The sequence below is a fragment of the Oncorhynchus kisutch genome, linkage group LG8 (assembly GCF_002021735.2).
Source record: "Oncorhynchus kisutch isolate 150728-3 linkage group LG8, Okis_V2, whole genome shotgun sequence".
Lineage (NCBI taxonomy): Eukaryota > Metazoa > Chordata > Actinopteri > Salmoniformes > Salmonidae > Oncorhynchus > Oncorhynchus kisutch.
In genome coordinates this window covers 70,847,434-70,867,618 of record NC_034181.2, presented here as the reverse complement: position 1 = coordinate 70,867,618, position 20,185 = coordinate 70,847,434, and the positions used below count along the sequence as shown (strand labels likewise).

At 42.0% G+C, this 20,185-nt stretch overlaps 1 pseudogene; it reads left to right on the top strand.

The window, feature by feature from the left end:
• Positions 1–266: 266 nt before the first annotated feature.
• Positions 267–20,185, top strand: part of LOC109895226 (mucin-2-like) — a 120,607-nt pseudogene continuing 100,688 nt past the window's right edge.

Sequence of the window (20,185 nt, the reverse complement as noted above, 5' to 3'; positions counted from 1 at the left end):
GAGTTTATAATAACAATAGGGGTACACAACGATTCCCAATGATAGAATACTTAATGAACAGCTAAATCTGTATGTAAATGCTCATGCTTAACGTACTGTTGATGTACTTAAAAACCTCATAAGATAGAACATTGAAGTCTTAAAGTCATCATTGAGTCATGTTTAACCTTTGGCCCCACCTTTGTTTTAACCTTTAAGGCCCCTCCTCAAATACAGGTGGTTATAAAGACCAGATCCATCCTAAGCACCTCTCTCATATCACCTGTGCAGGACCTGTTCACTACCCACAGGATCACCATGGGGACAACCAAGGATAAACCGATATGGAGGCTGATATGCCTGGTACTACTGATCAGATCAACACAAACAGGTTGGTAGAATATTCATTAATTTGCCTATATCAGAAACTGTTCTGATTATTACTATAATATAATTATTCAAAATTTTTTTAAGTCTGACAAATCTGTAAAATCTACATAAATCAGACTGAATGTTAATTACAAATAGTAAGTATTCAGGACAACACCAAATTATTATGATTATTGATGCTTGGAATGTATGTATGGAAGAATGTCATCGACATGTTAATTCAGCAGGTAGGTTTCAAATCTATAGGTTTCAAATCTGTAACCACAAGTTTAGTTTACAAATATACCCTATCAATATATGATTTGGTGACTTTCAGATTTAATAATATATCTATATATATTTTATGCAAAATCTCATTATCAAAGAAATGTATGTATTAGCTACTCATAAATGTACTAACACACAGAACATTGATTAAATGTATTAGAAAAGCATTTTGAAGAATTTGACAGTAGGCATACAGTAGCAGTTGTTACGCAATCAGTAATAACGGTTCTCCTGTTTTCTACTTTAGGGCAGCAAACACATTTACTACGATCATATGATTACATTATTCATCATATTTCTGTTCCTTATACACATTTGTTTATGAGATTGTTTCCATCTAAATTTGAAAATGTGTAAACTTATAGAAATTGTTATCATTAGTGATTGTTATCATGAGTGGTTGTAACATAGTTTGTAGTGTTATAAATACATAAAGCACTCCCCACACTGGGTGTGTGTTTGTACTTTTGAAAAAAAAACGTTTGATCGGGAACGAAAACAAGAACAGAATACAAACTCAAATGTATATCTTTAAAATAACAGTTGTCGTAAGTCTGATGTCTGATATTACTCAAATAACAGGACAGGAAACTGACAGGATACTGACAGAAAACATCTGATGCCTAAATATGTAAAATAGGAACTGAACAGTCATCGGAATTCAATATGTTTAGTTTACAAAGCAGATGACACTTGATTATGGAATCTTTAGGTCGGTTTTATTTGTTGGATGACCTGCAGGGCTGAGCTTTCCAAAAGCTTGGACCACACCTATGCGATTCAAAGAACATCAAAGTACTGTAGTTCAGGCACAGAATACTCCGCTAACGCAGGAACATTCCCTTTAAAATTAAATTGCATGATAGCGCTGAACTTTGGCAATACGGTTTGAATTGAGCCTTAGGTTCGCTTTAAATATTGAATGGGTCACATCATGCCTCAAATGTTCCTTGGTCTGGACATACTGCTGTGTAAATCAAATACACTTCTAAAAGAGCAGTGCAACAATCTATATCTGCAATGATTGAATTCCATCCGTAATGTACATATAATATTGTAAAATACTCATGAATTGCTTTTATTTCAGTGAGCCCCACCACAAGTGTAACAATCATCCCGACTATGATCACGACTATACCCACACTTTCAGGTAAATGACTGACAGAATGCACACCAAATAAATGACTGGGTATCCATCAATAAGCTAAGAAGGAACTGACATTTGTATTCCTTGTCCCTCAGGAGTGAATGCCTCACACAATGACCAGGTCTGCAGCACATGGGGTAACTATCACTTCAAGACCTTCGATGGGTACTTTTTCCAGCTCCCCTCTACCTGCAACCATGTTGTGACCTCACTGTGTAAGAGCAGCTATGAGGCTTTCAACATCCAGATGAGGCGGCAGGTGGTGGACAACCAGCCCACCATTAGCAAGATCACCATGAAGCTGGATGGTGTAGTGGTGGAGCTATCCAAGGGTGTTGTTGTGGTCAATGGGCAGACGTGAGTTTCTCTGTCATTTGACTTATACGCCATTCTGCAAGCACCTCTCTTGAGGATTTGATGTGCTACATTCTGGAGTTTAATAAAAATTACAATCATAACGACGACCTTTAAGTATCTTCTTCCTCCTGAAGGGTGACCCTGCCGTTCAGCTTGTCTGGAGTCAGCATCATGAAGACTACATCCAATGTGAAGGTCGTAGCCAAACTGGGGCTGGTTGCTGTTTGGAACAAGGATGACTCCCTAATGGTAAAATACCTGCTTTTCTAACTTTCCTCTTCAATGGTTGATTAGTTAATAATACTACATTTTTCTTCAGATCAAAAGCATAAAATCTTTGTTATCATTGGCAATGATCAGCAGTTAATCGTGAGTGAGAGACACCTATTTTTGGCTGCACCTTCTCTCATGTTGGTTGAATCACTGTCTACTCACCTCGAGATATGTTAACATTGAAAGGCAGAATTACCTGAAGAACCAGGATGAATTTAACAGGATCTGTGAAGATGTATAGGTTATACACACACAGGACAATGTTCCAATGTTTATTTGATGAAGTGTTTGCAAATACTTGTAGATTTGAATGAGATTTTCTGTCACTCCCTAATATAAAGACGAATAAAAAGAAAGGTTTTAAATGTGGAGGATAGCCAAGACTTAGAACACGTGAATGGTGCTGAACAGGATGAGATGTTTTGTTTTACTAAACACCTTGTGTCTGATCATTCTACAGATTGAAATGAACGAGAAGTACAGAAACCAGACCTGCGGACTGTGTGGTGACTTCAATGAAGTCCAAACATACAATGAGTTCATCATCAATGGTAAAATAAAAAATCTGACCAAACTATTGAAATTTAACTACATTACATACTGTAGGTGGAAAAGCTAATTGTCAATGTCTGTGTTGTTGCAGGTGGGAAACTCTCTAGCTCTGACTATGGAAACCTCTGGAAACTGGATGGTCCTCTGGAAGTCTGTGAGGAGCCTACACTAACTTCTGAGGAGAGTTGTGGAGATGAGGTATTACAATTCAAACCACAGAAGAAGAATACAAAAACAATATTAATAGAAGTTAGAAATGGCAATTATTCCATATGATCCATCAAATGTTTTCTATATGGGAACCTTTTATGGTTTGTCTCTATTTGTAGGAATTTTGTCAGCAGCTGTTCTCCAGCGCAGCTTTCAGTAGCTGCACTAATTATTTGGACAAGGACGCCTTCGTCGAGACCTGCCTGGCTGACCTGTGCCACTGTGATAACAGCACCAACTCCTTCTGCCTGTGCAACACCATCTCAGAGTACTCCCGTCAGTGTGTTCATGCAGGGGGGAAGCCCCAGCAATGGAGGACTGAACAGTTCTGCTGTAAGCATGCAGATACTCTTCAACATGACCACCAAACACTTAATGATCATGTTCACAATCTATTTTAAGCAAACTGTTAATCACAATGTTTATTTTCTCAGATAAGACATGCCCCGACAACATGGAGTACCAGGAGTGTGGAAACCCCTGTGTTGACACCTGCTCCAACCCAGAGGCCAGACAGTTGTGTGAAGACCACTGTACAGGCGGCTGCTTCTGTCCTCTAGGTAACACATAGGTTCAACTCTGTTGTACAAGTTAACCTTAAGCACATCATGAAAACACCACACTTTTACCCATTCTGCCTTTTATGTCAATGTGTGCAAAGTCTTTGATAATGATATAAATAAATATTTGATGTTTCTCTCAGTTACTTCCTGGAGTCAATGAAGTTCTCTGTGTAAAGAACACATTATAATAACTGAAATCTACTGAATTCTGCCTGATCTCTCACCAAAAAGGTACTGTTTTTGATGACGTCAACAACAGTGGCTGTATTCCAGTGAGAGAATGCCTTTGTGTCCACAATAGACAAGTATACAAATCTGGAGAATCTTACACCAGCAACTGTAAAGAATGGTAGGCCACGTACATTATCTGATTTAAACATCACATATCCCATGCCTCATTTTCATGAATCATGCCAAAACTATATCCATGTAAATATTTCTAAAATACTGTATGAATGCAGTTGTGAGATGAGTATACATGTATAAATGTTCCCTTTAGCACCTGTGCTGGTGGTCAGTGGACCTGTACAGACAAGGACTGTCCTGGGACCTGCTCTGTGGTGGGAGGATCCCACATCAACACCTATGATGGGAAAGCCTACACCTTCCATGGGGACTGCTCTTACATTCTGACCAAGGTCAGTGCATGTGGTGCAGCATAGCAAAGCAATAGAAGCAAGAAGAAACTCTTGATAAGTTTTCAGTGCAAACTAAGGTGAAACGGTGAGGTAAAATAGCTTTTCCTCAAGCCATATGTTTATGTAGAAATAGGTTCAAACGAGTCACTATCGTTACATATTTCTGCCTTCAAACTCATGCTTGATTTCTTTCAGCAATGCAATGGAACTGAATTCACCGTGCTGGGAGACATTGTGAAGTGTGGGTTGACTAACACTGAGACGTGTATGAGGGCTGTTACCCTTGCCCTCTCCAGCAGATCCACCGTAAGGCAACTCTCCAAATATGTTTCAGAGCAAATAACACAATGACCTGTCATCTCATTCCAAAGCAAAACCGCTTTTAGTCAACCTTTTTGACTAAACAGACAATAACCTTCTTTAAAATTGCCCTGATTAGGCAAATATTGCTGTGCTGTATGGAAACAAATGCGAATTTAATAAAATATATTATCTTATTTAATTCACAGGTGATCCGAGTCCAGTCATGTGGAAGTGTTTTTGTAAATCAGATTCTTTCTCAGGTCCCACTCTATACAGGTGAGATAATCCAAGTTAAACTGTAGTGTGGACTCAGTGTATAAACACCATATCAATTATATTCACTAGATGAAGCATTGATGGTTTCCCTCTATTTATTTCATGTATTGCAGCTGAAGTGACCGTCTTCAAGCCCTCCTCATTCTACATTGTTATCCAGACAACTCTTGGAGTTCAACTTCAGATCCAGCTTTCACCAGTTATGCAGATCTACATAACTGCCATCTCATCCTACAAAGGAACAACCTGTGGTATGCTTCAGATTCATCCACCAGTTTCATACCTTTTTCTTCAGTATCTCTATTTATAAAAATCGAATACATCATACGGCTTCAATTATTTTTCCACAGGCCTTTGCGGAAACTACAATAATGTTCAGGCAGATGATTTCAGAGTCATCAGTGGATTGGTGGAGGGCACAGCTGTAGCTTTTGCCAACACATGGAAGACCATGTCTAGCTGCCCTGATGTCAAGACTAGCTTTGAAAACCCCTGCAGTTTGAGCATTGAAAATGGTACATATTTATTAAGCCTACAGATTAATCACTTGTTGAATGATTATAACAAATTTATATGAGATAGTATATGCGTATGTTGAAATTATGACTGTCTTTTTCACAGAGAAATATGCCCAGCACTGGTGTTCCATGTTATCAGATCCTAAAGGAGTGTTCTCGCCTTGCCATTCTGAAATAAGACCTGACACCTACAAAACCGTAAGTTAGTTAAGAAGGATACAATCACAAAGTAAAACAATTAAACTCTTATGTGATGAGGTTTTAGTCCTGAAACACTTTGACTCTTTTTATCCAACAGAATTGCATGTATGACAGCTGTAACTGTGAGAAGAGTGAGGACTGCATGTGTGCTGCCGTCTCCTCTTATGTCCACGCTTGTGCTGCCGAGGGTATCCAGCTCACTGGCTGGAGAGACACTATCTGCAGTGAGTAGACAATGCGGCATCAATGTGTCATTTTAATGAGTGCTGCAAATTGATTAGAATAGAATGATTTACTGAAACAACAACTGTAGGGTTGAGTTACTAAATACAAATAACCTGAGGAAATAACTGCCCAAATACAAAGATATAAGGAAAACAAAAATGGTCTTGCTAATACTAATCATATCTAATGACTTTTCTCAGATACATTTGCCACTTGCCCCAGTCAAACAGTTTATACCTACAACATGACCAGCTGTGGACGCACCTGCCGCTCCCTGAGCATGACAGACCAATCTTGCCAGGTGGAGTTTGTTCCAGTGGACGGATGTGGCTGTGCAGAGGGCACCTACATGGACGAGGCTGGCCAGTGTGTTGCCCCCACCAACTGTCCCTGCTATGACAAGGGCTCGGTGGTCCCTGCAGAAGAGACTATCAGCAGAGACGGTGCCACCTGGTAAGCACCTCCCTCATACGTATAAAGCTAGGAGACCAAAATAAATACAAGTACTAATGAAACTTGATGGATATATTCAAAGCTGTGAATTCAATTATGTCATAATGATATTTGCTGTTAATTTGATTATCTAACTATAACTATTAATACTGTAACTATTTAACAGCACTTGCAGACAAGGGACACTGAGTTGCACTGGGGGAGCAAGACTATTTAGTAAGTTTTATGTTCTTTGCTTCCAATGTAGTAGCTATTTATAAAATATATGGCTCGATATTAGGTAACCCTTTACATGCATCCTTCACAAAACAGGTACATATGAAATTAACCAAGAGAATTCAAGCAATCCATTTAAGACAATGTGATTAATTATGATGAATGTAGATATTTCTGGATATATGACAATTATATTCTTATTGTTTGAGAATTGAAAATCGTTTTTTAAAACTTGTATTCTCATATATCCCCAGTATGCACACTGCCAATGGTTTTCTTCAACTGCTCAACTGCACCTCCAGGAGCGTCAGGTTCAGAGTGTCAAAAGAGCTGCAAAACTCTGGACATGAGCTGTGTGAGTCCCTTATTCACTCTAAATGGGATTGTCACATACTGTCACTATTATACAGATTCGTGTTGAATGAACAAAAACCCGGGAAAACATGGTCCACATCTCTTTCATTTGCCATGACTTATTTATGTACTTTCTTTTGTTAAATCCCTTTAGATTAGCACAGAGTGCACATCAGGTTGTATGTGCCCCAACGGACTGGTGTCTGATGGGAACGGAGACTGCATCAAGGAGGAACTTTGTCCTTGTTCTCACAATGGAGCTACTTACCAAGCTGGAGAGACCCTTAAGGTTGACTGCAATACATGGTATGCCTGTTTTGTTGTCTTACATCTCATGGGGGAGAAAACATAAAGAACACAGACTTACAATTAATGAAAAACCTAACATTATGTGTGTGTTGTTCACAGTACTTGCAAGGACAGACAATGGCAGTGTACCACACATCTCTGTGATGGAGTTTGTGCAATCTATGGAGAGGGTCACTATATCACTTTTGATGAGAAAAGGTTCAACTTTAATGGAAACTGTGAATACACTCTCATTCAGGTTTGTGTCTCTTTATTTGGTAGAATTGTAACAGCATCGAAAAGTGTGAATTTGAACCATATTAATAATATTTTTCATTCTTACAGGACTACTGTGGCAATACTAATGGCAGTGGCAGCTTCAGAGTCCTCACTGAGAACGTTCCTTGTGGAACTAAAGGCACCACCTGCTCCAAGACCATCAAGCTCTTCCTGGGGGTAATGAGCAACTTGACTTCACACAATACTGTACATTCCATCCCTCGTGTAAAGAACAATCAACAAATCATCAACTTAACATCAGGTTGAGATCCGATTTCAGACCAAGTTATGTATGAAAACATATTTCTCTTCTTCAGACCAGTGAGCTCATATTGGCAGATGGGAACGCTCAAGTTGTCAGGAGTACTCCAGAAGAGCAGTTTCCTAAACAGATCAGCCTTCTGGGGAATTATCTGGTCATTGAAGTCAAAAGTGGTCTAATCCTCATGTGGGACAAGAAGACCAGTCTCTTTATCAAGCTTAGCCCACAATACCAGGTACATTAAGATACTCTGATGAAGAAATTAATTCAGTATTCAGTCAAAACTGATATTACCAAGACTTTTGTAGAACCCTGCCAAATCAGTCATTTTAATTCATGATCTATTTTCTTCAGGGGCTGGTGTGTGGTCTGTGTGGAAACTATGACGGCAACGCAAACAATGACTTCACCACTAGAGCCCAAGCGACTGTTGTTGATCCGGTGGAATTTGGAAACAGCTGGAAAGTTTCATCAAGCTGTCCAAGTGTATCCGCTGTAGCACACCCATGTGCCTCCAACCCGTACAGAGCGTCTTGGGCCCAGAAACAGTGCAGCATCATTAACAGTGATGTCTTCACAGCCTGCCAGAACCAGGTATGGATATATTCAACTAGGATATATTAGTAGTGTGGTGGCTTATTTCTGCTTTACCAAATGAGGATAGTTACAAACGTCACATACCAGTCAGATTTATGCTTAAACTACATGTTTAATAATAATAAGCTTTGCAATAGCATTTGACCTTCAATGATGCGTGACTACAGAAAAGTACAACGATCTTTTATAGCCAAGATACACCCCTCTCAAATTACATGACGAACCACAGATCTTACAAACAGTTCGCAAAGAAAGACTTTTACTTGAGAGAGAGAGGAGTATCCCATAGCCAGATAGCATTCGCTATAAATTATCGTTCAGTTTGGTCCCTAAGACGAGGTTCTAATCTCGTTCCTGGTACTTCATAGCACAGACCCATTACCTCATCCAATGGCATAACTCAATTGTCAACTCTAGATACACCCATCTCAAGTAAATCCCCTCTTGACCCCTCTCCTGGACAAACTCACTGAGGGGAGTGACTTGCGCACAGACAAGTAATTGGTTCCCCCTTAATCACGCCATCCCTTCACATGGTTTAACAGATACATTCACATATGAAGACAATGTTCCATCCTGTCCTCTTCCCTTTCTGATATTCTGCATAGCACCAGGGATATGTGAAAGACAAGTCTGACCTCTCCCCTCTCTGGGCCGCAAGTGACTGAGCCCCAGCTGAGGGAAGAAATGCAACTGCCAACACTAGTCTATTAGAAATACATTCTAATAAAAAGTATATCCCATAGGAATATTATGCAGATATCAGATCAAATTTATTTATATAGCCCTTCGTACATCAGCTGATATCTCAAAGTGCTGTACAGAAACCCAGCCTAAAACCCCAAACAGCAAGCAATGCAGGTGTAGAAGCACGGTGGCTAGGAAAAACTCCCTAGAAAGGCCAAAACCTAGGAAGAAACTTAGAGAGGAACCAGGCTATGTGGGGTGGCCAGTCCTCTTCTGGCTGTGCCAGGTGGAGATTATAACAGAACATGGCCAAGATGTTCAAATGTTCATAAATGACCAGCATGGTCAAATAATAATAATCACAGGCAGAACAGTTGAAACTGGAGCAGCAGCACGGCCAGGTGGACTGGGGACAGCAAGGAGTCATCATGCCAGGTAGTCCTGAGGCATGGTCCTAGGGCTCAGGTCCTCCAAGAGAGAGAAAGAAAGAGAGAAAGAGAGAATTAGAGAGAGCATACTTAAATTCACACAGGACACCGGATAGGACAGGAGAAGTACTCCAGATATAACAAACTGACCCTAGCCCCTCGACACATAAACTACTGCAGCATAAATACTGGAGGCTGAGACAGAAGGGGTCAGGAGACACTGTGGCCCCATCCGATGACACCCCCGGACAGGGCCAAACAGGAAGGATATAACCCCATCCACTTTGCCAAAGCACAGCCCCCACACCACTAGAGGGATATCTTCAACCAGCAATTTACCATCCTGAGACAGGGCCGAGTATAGCCCACAAAGATCTCCGCCACAGCACAACCCAATGGGGGGGGGGGGGGGGGGGGGGGGGCCTAGACAGGAAGATCACATCAGTGACTCAAACCACTCAAGTGACGCACCCCTCCTAGGGACGGTATGAAAGAGCCCTAGTAAGCCAGTGACTCAGCCCCTGTAATAGGGTTAGAGGCCGAGAATCCCAGTGGAAATAGAGGAACCGGCCAGGCAGAGACAGCAAGGGCGGTTCGTTGCTCCAGAGCCTTTCCGTTCACCTTCACACTCCTGGGCCAGACTACACTCAATCATATGACCCACAGAAGAGATGAGTCTTCAGTAAAGACTTCAAGTTGAGATTAAGATTCAACAGAAGATCTCTTTGTTTCTTGGGACCTAGAACAAGCATCTCTGTTTTGTCCGAGTTTAAAAGTAGAAGGTTTGCAGCCATCCACTTCCTTATGTCTGAAACACATGCTTCTAGCGAGGGCAATTTTGGGGCTTCACCATGTTTCATTGAAATGTACAGCTGTTTGTCATCCGCATAGCAGTGAAAGTTAACCTTATGTTTTCGAATGACATCCCCAAGAGGTAAAATATATAGTGAAAACAATAGCGGTCCTAAAACGGAACCTTGAGGAACACCGACATTTACAGTTGATTTGTCAGTGGACAAACCATTCACAGAGACAAACTGATATCTTTCCGACAGATAAACCAGGCCAGAACTTGTCCGTGTAGACCAATTTGGGTTTCTAATCTCTCCAAAAGAATGTGGTGATCGATGGTGGATAGCAGCCTGTAATATGACATCTTAATTACTTATGTTGCCCAAGTAATTCTGATTCATCCACCACACTAGTAAGATATGTGGATTTGTCTTTTGTGGACAAAGAAATGTACTTCACCATGCAACTTCTGTATATCTTACAACACATTTCTGTGCTTTTAAGGTGGACCCCTCTCCTTACTACGATGCTTGTGTGAGAGACTCATGTGCTTGTGACAGTGGTGGAGACTGCGAGTGCTTCTGTACCGCAGTGGCAGCTTATGCAAAGGCCTGTAATGAAGCTGGAGCATGCGTAGCCTGGAGAACCCCTCGAATTTGCCGTAAGTTTCTTCACAATCAACAGTGAATGTGATTTTCAAACTACATTAAGGCGCTTGTCAATTCAATACTGGACTAGGTTGACACATTATCATATAGGAGAGTTGATCATGGAAAGGCATCATTATTCTAGTTCAAATAATGACAACTTTTTTCCCACCATATTTTGTACACCACATACAGCACTGTTCTGTGATTACTACAACCCTACTGGAGAATGTGAGTGGCACTACAAGGCATGTGGAGCTCAGTGTATGAAGACCTGCAGAAACCCTTCCGGAGACTGTTCTAGTTTAATTCCAGCATTGGAAGGTAGGGATATGACCGTCCAACTCATATTTTGTCTCATTTTGGATATTATTTCTGAATAACAATTGTAATTGAAACTGACCTCAACAATTGTTATACATCTACATGCTGTGTGTCTGAGCAGCCTCAGGCTACATTTACACTGACTCTAGTGTTATCCATAACAATACTTTTTGTAACCTCTTGGCTTTTGTGCTTATTACAGGCTGCTATCCTAACTGTCCTGCGGCACAACCTTACTTCAATGAGGAGACAATGAAGTGTGTGGAGAGGGAACAATGTGGCTGTTATGACTATGAAGGAAACCAGTACACCAATGGACAGAATCTTCCGGCACAAAATTGTGAAACATGGTATGTTTGAATAATTCAGTTCACAGTACGTGTACTATTTCAGAGCATATTCTGAATGTTACAACTGTGAAAGTATTAGGTACTCTGTGCTATGTTAATTCTGGGGAAGAGGGTAAGAGTTCGTCAAAGATTGGAAGGGTCATGCTAGTTTTTCCATAGTGATGCTAACTATGGTTGTATGACAATCTGAAAATGTGCCCTGCTCCCCATGCATTTCACAACTTACTTAATTACCAAGTCCTGAATAGTCTTACCTCTTTACTGGTATTTTGAACAAAACATTTTTATCTATATAATTTGAACCTCTGAATAATTTCAATGTTTAAATATTTTTTCTTCTTTTAAAGCACCTGCACAATGACTGGAGTGAGCTGTAGTTATGATGTAAATGGTAAGGATGACATCCCCAAATAAAAGTAACATATTTAGCAATAACCAAAGCAACATTGATTAAATCTAATTGTAAAATACTTTCCCCCCTGCAGATTGTACATGCTTGCATAATGGTAAACAACACCCATATGGAGAAACCCTCTACAATACAACAGATGGGATTGGTAACTGCATAGTTGCTGTTTGTGCCTCGAACGGAACCATTACCAGGAACATTTCGCCTTGTAAAGTGACCACAACTCCAGTACCAACCACAACATCCCCTCTGACCACAACAACTGTCCATGCAACTACAACACAGACCTCTACAACAACACTAAAGCCCACAACTGTCTTCCACTTCTCAACACCTGGTAAGCAGAGAAGCTCTTGACTGATTCAAGTGCAGCCAGATGTTTATATCATAGTGATGAATGGCAATTATGATGGCAATTAATAGAAATGGGTATGTAACGTGTTAGTAAATGCCTTTTCGGGTCCCAAAAAGTTGAGGACAATCAAACTCGGACAAGAACGGACCCAAGAACAATTATACTCAAACCCGAAGACAACCAGACCTAGACCCATACTCTGTCTAGACCAAACCCGATTGGACCCTATTTAAAAAAAAATACATTTATCAGTCAAGTTCCTCCACTGGTTAACAAAAAGGACTTTATATTTTGCTTTCTATAAGTATGTAATTTAAACTTATTAGCATAATTTAAATATGCTATAGGCTATGCAGAGCTTTGAATGGGTAATTTCGGGTCCACTCAGGTTTATCAGCTGTACTTACAATTGACTCGAGACCTGATGACAATCAAACAGGAATCGACCTGAACCCGGGTAAAACTTTGCATTTTGGTGGGGTCGTGAGTATTCGGGATTGGGTGGACCCGTGAAGACCTCTAGGTGGTAATGAAACGTTTAATTCATATTAACAATATGTTAAAATTTAGAATTGTAAATACGAGCTATTTGGTAAACTAAGAAGTTATTTTTCTGGCCGGGTTAACGAAATAAATATATTTTTCAAAAACAGAACCAACATCAACATCAACGTCAACAACAATGGAGACCACAACAACTACGGTACCCTCAACAAGTGGAGAAGAATCTACATCAACCACAGCTGAAACTTCAACAAAGGAAGAAACAACAACTGAGACCATTGCATCCACAAAGCCACCTAAAGAAGTCCCCACAGGCCCAACAACCACTTCCACAACTGTAAATGTTGAAACTTCTACTTCAACATCACAGCCCACAACAACAGGTGAAGAAACAACAGGGCCAGTTGTCATTACATCAAATCCCACTACTTTAACAACAACTACAGAGGTAACAACACCTACCACAGGTGTAACGACAACAGTTGAAGAAACCACAACGGAGACTATTTCATCTACATCCACAAAGTCACCGAAAGAAGTCACCTCTGGCACAACAACAGCTTCCACCACTGTAATTGTTGAAACCTCTACTTCAACATCACAGCCTACAGCAACAGGTGAAGAAACAACAGGGCCAGTTGTCATAACTTCCAATCCCACGACATCAACCACAACTTCAAAGGCACCCACTACACCTACCACAGGTGGAACTACAACAGTTGAAGAAACCACAAATGAGACAAGTCCATCTACAAAACAACCTAAAGAAGTCACCTCCGGCCTATCAACAACTTCCACCACTGTAATTGTTGAAACCTCTACTTCAACATCACAGCCCACAGCAACAGGTGAAGAAACATCAGGGCCAGTTGTAATTACATCCAATCCCACTACTTTAACAACAACAACAGAGGTAACTACACCTACCACAGGTGTAACGACAACAGTTGAAGAAACCACAACTGAGACAATTTCATCTACAAAACCACCTAAAGAAGTCACCTCCGGCCCAACAACAACTTCCACCACTGTAATTGTTGAAACCTCTACTTCAACATCACAGACCACAGCAACAGGTGAAGAAACATCAGGGCCAGTTGTCATTACATCCAATCCCACTACTTTAACAACAACAACAATTGCACCCACAACAACGACACCTACCACAGGTGGAACGACAACAGTTGAAGAAACCACAACGGAGACAATTTCATCTACAGCCACAAAGCCACCTAAAGAAGTCCCCACGGGCCCAACAACCACTTCCACCACTGTAATTGCTGAAACCTATACTTCAACATCACAGCCCACAGCAACAGGTGAAGAAACAACAGGGCCAGTTGTCATAACTTCCAATCCCACTACTTTAACAACAACAACAATTGCACCCACAACAACGACACCTACCACAGGTGGAACGACAACAGTTGAAGAAACCACAACGGAGACAATTTCATCTACAGCCACAAAGCCACCTAAAGTAGTCCCCACGGGCCCAACAACCACTTCCACCACTGTAATTGTTGAAACCTCTACTTCAACATCACAGACCACAGCAACAGGTGAAGAAACATCAGGGCCAGTTGTCATAACTTCCAATCCCACTACTTTAACAACAACTACAATTGCACCCACAACAACGACACCTACCACAGGTGGAACGACAACAGTTGAAGAAACCACAAATGAGACAAGTCCATCTACAAAACCACCTAAAGAAGTCACCTCCGGCCCATCAACAACTTCCACCACTGTAATTGTTGAAACCTCTACTTCAACATCACAGCCCACAGCAACAGGTGAAGAAACATCAGGGCCAGTTGTAATTACATCCAATCCCACTACTTTAACAACAACAACAGAGGTAACTACACCTACCACAGGTGTAACGACAACAGTTGAAGAAACCACAACTGAGACAATTTCATCTACAAAACCACCTAAAGAAGTCACCTCTGGCCCAACAACAACTTCCACCACTGTAATTGTTGAAACCTCTACTTCAACATCACAGACCACAGCAACAGGTGAAGAAACATCAGGGCCAGTTGTCATTACATCCAATCCCACTACTTTAACAACAACAACAATTGCACCCACAACAACGACACCTACCACAGGTGGAACGACAACAGTTGAAGAAACCACAACGGAGACAATTTCATCTACAGCCACAAAGCCACCTAAAGAAGTCCCCACGGGCCCAACAACCACTTCCACCACTGTAATTGCTGAAACCTCTACTTCAACATCACAGCCTACAGCAACAGGTGAAGAAACAACAGGGCCAGTTGTCATAATTTCCAATCCCACGACATCAACCACAACTTCAAAGGCACCCACTACACCTACCACAGGTGGAACTACAACAGTTGAAGAAACCACAACGGAGACAATTTCATCTACAGCCACAAAGCCACCTAAAGAAGTCCCCACGGGCCCAACAACCACTTCCACCACTGTAATTGCTGAAACCTATACTTCAACATCACAGCCCACAGCAACAGGTGAAGAAACAACAGGGCCAGTTGTCATAACTTCCAATCCCACTACTTTAACAACAACAACAATTGCACCCACAACAACGACACCTACCACAGGTGGAACGACAACAGTTGAAGAAACCACAACGGAGACAATTTCATCTACAGCCACAAAGCCACCTAAAGTAGTCCCCACGGGCCCAACAACCACTTCCACCACTGTAATTGTTGAAACCTCTACTTCAACATCACAGCCCACAGCAACAGGTGAAGAAACATCAGGGCCAGTTGTCATAACTTCCAATCCCACTACTTTAACAACAACTACAATTGCACCCACAACAACGACACCTACCACAGGTGGAACAACAACAGTTGAAGAAACCACAAATGAGACAAGTCCATCTACAAAACCACCTAAAGAAGTCACCTCCGGCCCATCAACAACTTCCACCACTGTAATTGTTGAAACCTCTACTTCAACATCACAGCCCACAGCAACAGGTGAAGAAACATCAGGGCCAGTTGTAATTACATCCAATCCCACTACTTTAACAACAACAACAGAGGTAACTACACCTACCACAGGTGTAACGACAACAGTTGAAGAAACCACAACGGAGACAATTTCATCTACAGCCACAAAGCCACCTAAAGTAGTCCCCACGGGCCCAACAACCACTTCCACCACTGTAATTGTTGAAACCTCTACTTCAACATCACAGACCACAGCAACAGGTGAAGAAACATCAGGGCCAGTTGTCATAACTTCCAATCCCACTACTTTAACAACAACTACAATTGCACCCACAACAACGACACCTACCACAGGTGGAACGACAACAGTTGAAGAAACCACAACGGAGACAATTTCATCTACAGCCACAAAGCCACCTAAAGTAGTCCCCACGGGCCCAACAACCACTTCCACCACTGTAATTGTTGAAACCTCTACTTCAACATCACAGCCCACAGCAACAGGTGAAGAAACATCAGGGCCAGTTGTCATTACATCCAATCCCACTACTTTAACAACAACAACAGAGGTAACTACACCTACCACAGGTGTAACGACAACAGTTGAAGAAACCACAACTGAGACAATTTCATCTACAAAACCACCTAAAGAAGTCACCTCCGGCCCAACAACAACTTCCACCACTGTAATTGTTGAAACCTCTACTTCAACATCACAGACCACAGCAACAGGTGAAGAAACATCAGGGCCAGTTGTCATTACATCCAATCCCACTACTTTAACAACAACAACAATTGCACCCACAACAACGACACCTACCACAGGTGGAACGACAACAGTTGAAGAAACCACAACGGAGACAATTTCATCTACAGCCACAAAGCCACCTAAAGAAGTCCCCACGGGCCCAACAACCACTTCCACCACTGTAATTGCTGAAACCTATACTTCAACATCACAGCCCACAGCAACAGGTGAAGAAACAACAGGGCCAGTTGTCATAACTTCCAATCCCACTACTTTAACAACAACAACAATTGCACCCACAACAACGACACCTACCACAGGTGGAACGACAACAGTTGAAGAAACCACAACGGAGACAATTTCATCTACAGCCACAAAGCCACCTAAAGTAGTCCCCACGGGCCCAACAACCACTTCCACCACTGTAATTGTTGAAACCTCTACTTCAACATCACAGCCCACAGCAACAGGTGAAGAAACATCAGGGCCAGTTGTCATAACTTCCAATCCCACTACTTTAACAACAACTACAATTGCACCCACAACAACGACACCTACCACAGGTGGAACAACAACAGTTGAAGAAACCACAAATGAGACAAGTCCATCTACAAAACCACCTAAAGAAGTCACCTCCGGCCCATCAACAACTTCCACCACTGTAATTGTTGAAACCTCTACTTCAACATCACAGCCCACAGCAACAGGTGAAGAAACATCAGGGCCAGTTGTAATTACATCCAATCCCACTACTTTAACAACAACAACAATTGCACCCACAACAACGACACCTACCACAGGTGGAACGACAACAGTTGAAGAAACCACAACGGAGACAATTTCATCTACAGCCACAAAGCCACCTAAAGTAGTCCCCACGGGCCCAACAACCACTTCCACCACTGTAATTGTTGAAACCTCTACTTCAACATCACAGCCCACAGCAACAGGTGAAGAAACATCAGGGCCAGTTGTCATAACTTCCAATCCCACTACTTTAACAACAACTACAATTGCACCCACAACAACGACACCTACCACAGGTGGAACAACAACAGTTGAAGAAACCACAAATGAGACAAGTCCATCTACAAAACCACCTAAAGAAGTCACCTCCGGCCCATCAACAACTTCCACCACTGTAATTGTTGAAACCTCTACTTCAACATCACAGCCCACAGCAACAGGTGAAGAAACATCAGGGCCAGTTGTAATTACATCCAATCCCACTACTTTAACAACAACAACAGAGGTAACTACACCTACCACAGGTGTAACGACAACAGTTGAAGAAACCACAACGGAGACAATTCCATCTACAGCCACAAAGCCACCTAAAGAAGTCACCTCCGGCCCAACAACCACTTCCACCACTGTAATTGTTGAAACCTCTACTTCAACATCACAGCCCACAGCAACAGGTGAAGAAACAACAGGGCCAGTTGTCATAACTTCCAATCCCACTACTTTAACAACAACAACAATTGCACCCACAACAACGACACCTACCACAGGTGGAACGACAACAGTTGAAGAAACCACAACTGAGACAAGTCCATCTACAAAACCACCTAAAGAAGTCACCTCCGGCCTAACAACCACTTCCACCACTGTAATTGTTGAAACCTCTACTTCAACATCACAGCCCACAGCAACAGGTGAAGAAACATCAGGGCCAGTTGTAATTACATCCAATCCCACTACTTTAACAACAACAACAGAGGTAACTACACCTACCACAGGTGTAACGACAACAGTTGAAGAAACCACAACTGAGACAATTTCATCTACAAAACCACCTAAAGAAGTCACCTCCGGCCCAACAACAACTTCCACCACTGTAATTGTTGAAACCTCTACTTCAACATCACAGCCCACAGCAACAGGTGAAGAAACATCAGGGCCAGTTGTCATTACATCCAATCCCACTGCTTTAACAACAACAATTGCACCCACAACAACGACACCTACCACAGGTGGAACGACAACAGTTGAAGAAACCACAACGGAGACAATTTCATCTACAGCCACAAAGCCACCTAAAGAAGTCCCCACGGGCCCAACAACCACTTCCACCACTGTAATTGTTGAAACCTCTACTTCAACATCACAGCCCACAGCAACAGGTGAAGAAACAACAGGGCCAGTTGTCATAACTTCCAATCCCACTACTTTAACAACAACAACAATTGCACCCACAACAACGACACCTACCACAGGTGGAACGACAACAGTTGAAGAAACCACAACGGAGACAATTTCATCTACAGCCACAAAGCCACCTAAAGAAGTCCCCACGGGCCCAACAACCACTTCCACCACTGTAATTGTTGAAACCTCTACTTCAACATCACAGACCACAGCAACAGGTGAAGAAACATCAGGGCCAGTTGTCATAACTTCCAATCCCACTACTTTAACAACAACTACAATTGCACCCACAACAACGACACCTACCACAGGTGGAACGACAACAGTTGAAGAAACCACAAATGAGACAAGTCCATCTACAAAACCACCTAAAGAAGTCACCTCCGGCCCATCAACAACTTCCACCACTGTAATTGTTGAAACCTCTACTTCAACATCACAGCCCACAGCAACAAGTGAAGAAACAACAGGGCCAGTTGTCATAACTTCCAATCCCACTACTTTAACAACAACAACAATTGCACCCACAACAACGACACCTACCACAGGTGGAACGACAACAGTTGAAGAAACCACAACGGAGACAATTTCATCTACAGCCACAAAGCCACCTAAAGAAGTCCCCACGGGCCCAACAACCACTTCCACCACTGTAATTGTTGAAACCTCTACTTCAACATCACAGCCTACAGCAACAGGTGAAGAAACAACAGGGCCAGTTGTCATAACTTCCAATCCCACGACATCAACCACAACAACAATTGCACCCACAACAACGACACCTACCACAGGTGGAACGACAACAGTTGAAGAAACCACAACTGAGACAAGTCCATCTACAAAACCACCTAAAGAAGTCACCTCCGGCCCATCAACAACTTCCACCACTGTAATTGTTGAAACCTCTACTTCAACATCACAGCCCACAGCAACAGGTGAAGAAACATCAGGGCCAGTTGTAATTACATCCAATCCCACTACTTTAACAACAACAACAGAGGTAACTACACCTACCACAGGTGTAACGACAACAGTTGAAGAAACCACAACTGAGACAATTTCATCTACAAAACCACCTAAAGAAGTCACCTCCGGCCCAACAACAACTTCCACCACTGTAATTGTTGAAACCTCTACTTCAACATCACAGACCACAGCAACAGGTGAAGAAACATCAGGGCCAGTTGTCATTACATCCAATCCCACTACTTTAACAACAACAACAATTGCACCCACAACAACGACACCTACCACAGGTGGAACGACAACAGTTGAAGAAACCACAACGGAGACAATTTCATCTACAGCCACAAAGCCACCTAAAGAAGTCCCCACAGGCCCAACAACCACTTCCACCACTGTAATTGCTGAAACCTCTACTTCAACATCACAGCCCACAGCAACGGGTGAAGAAACATCAGGGCCAGTTGTCATTACATCCAATCCCACTACTTTAACAACAACAACAATTGCACCCACAAC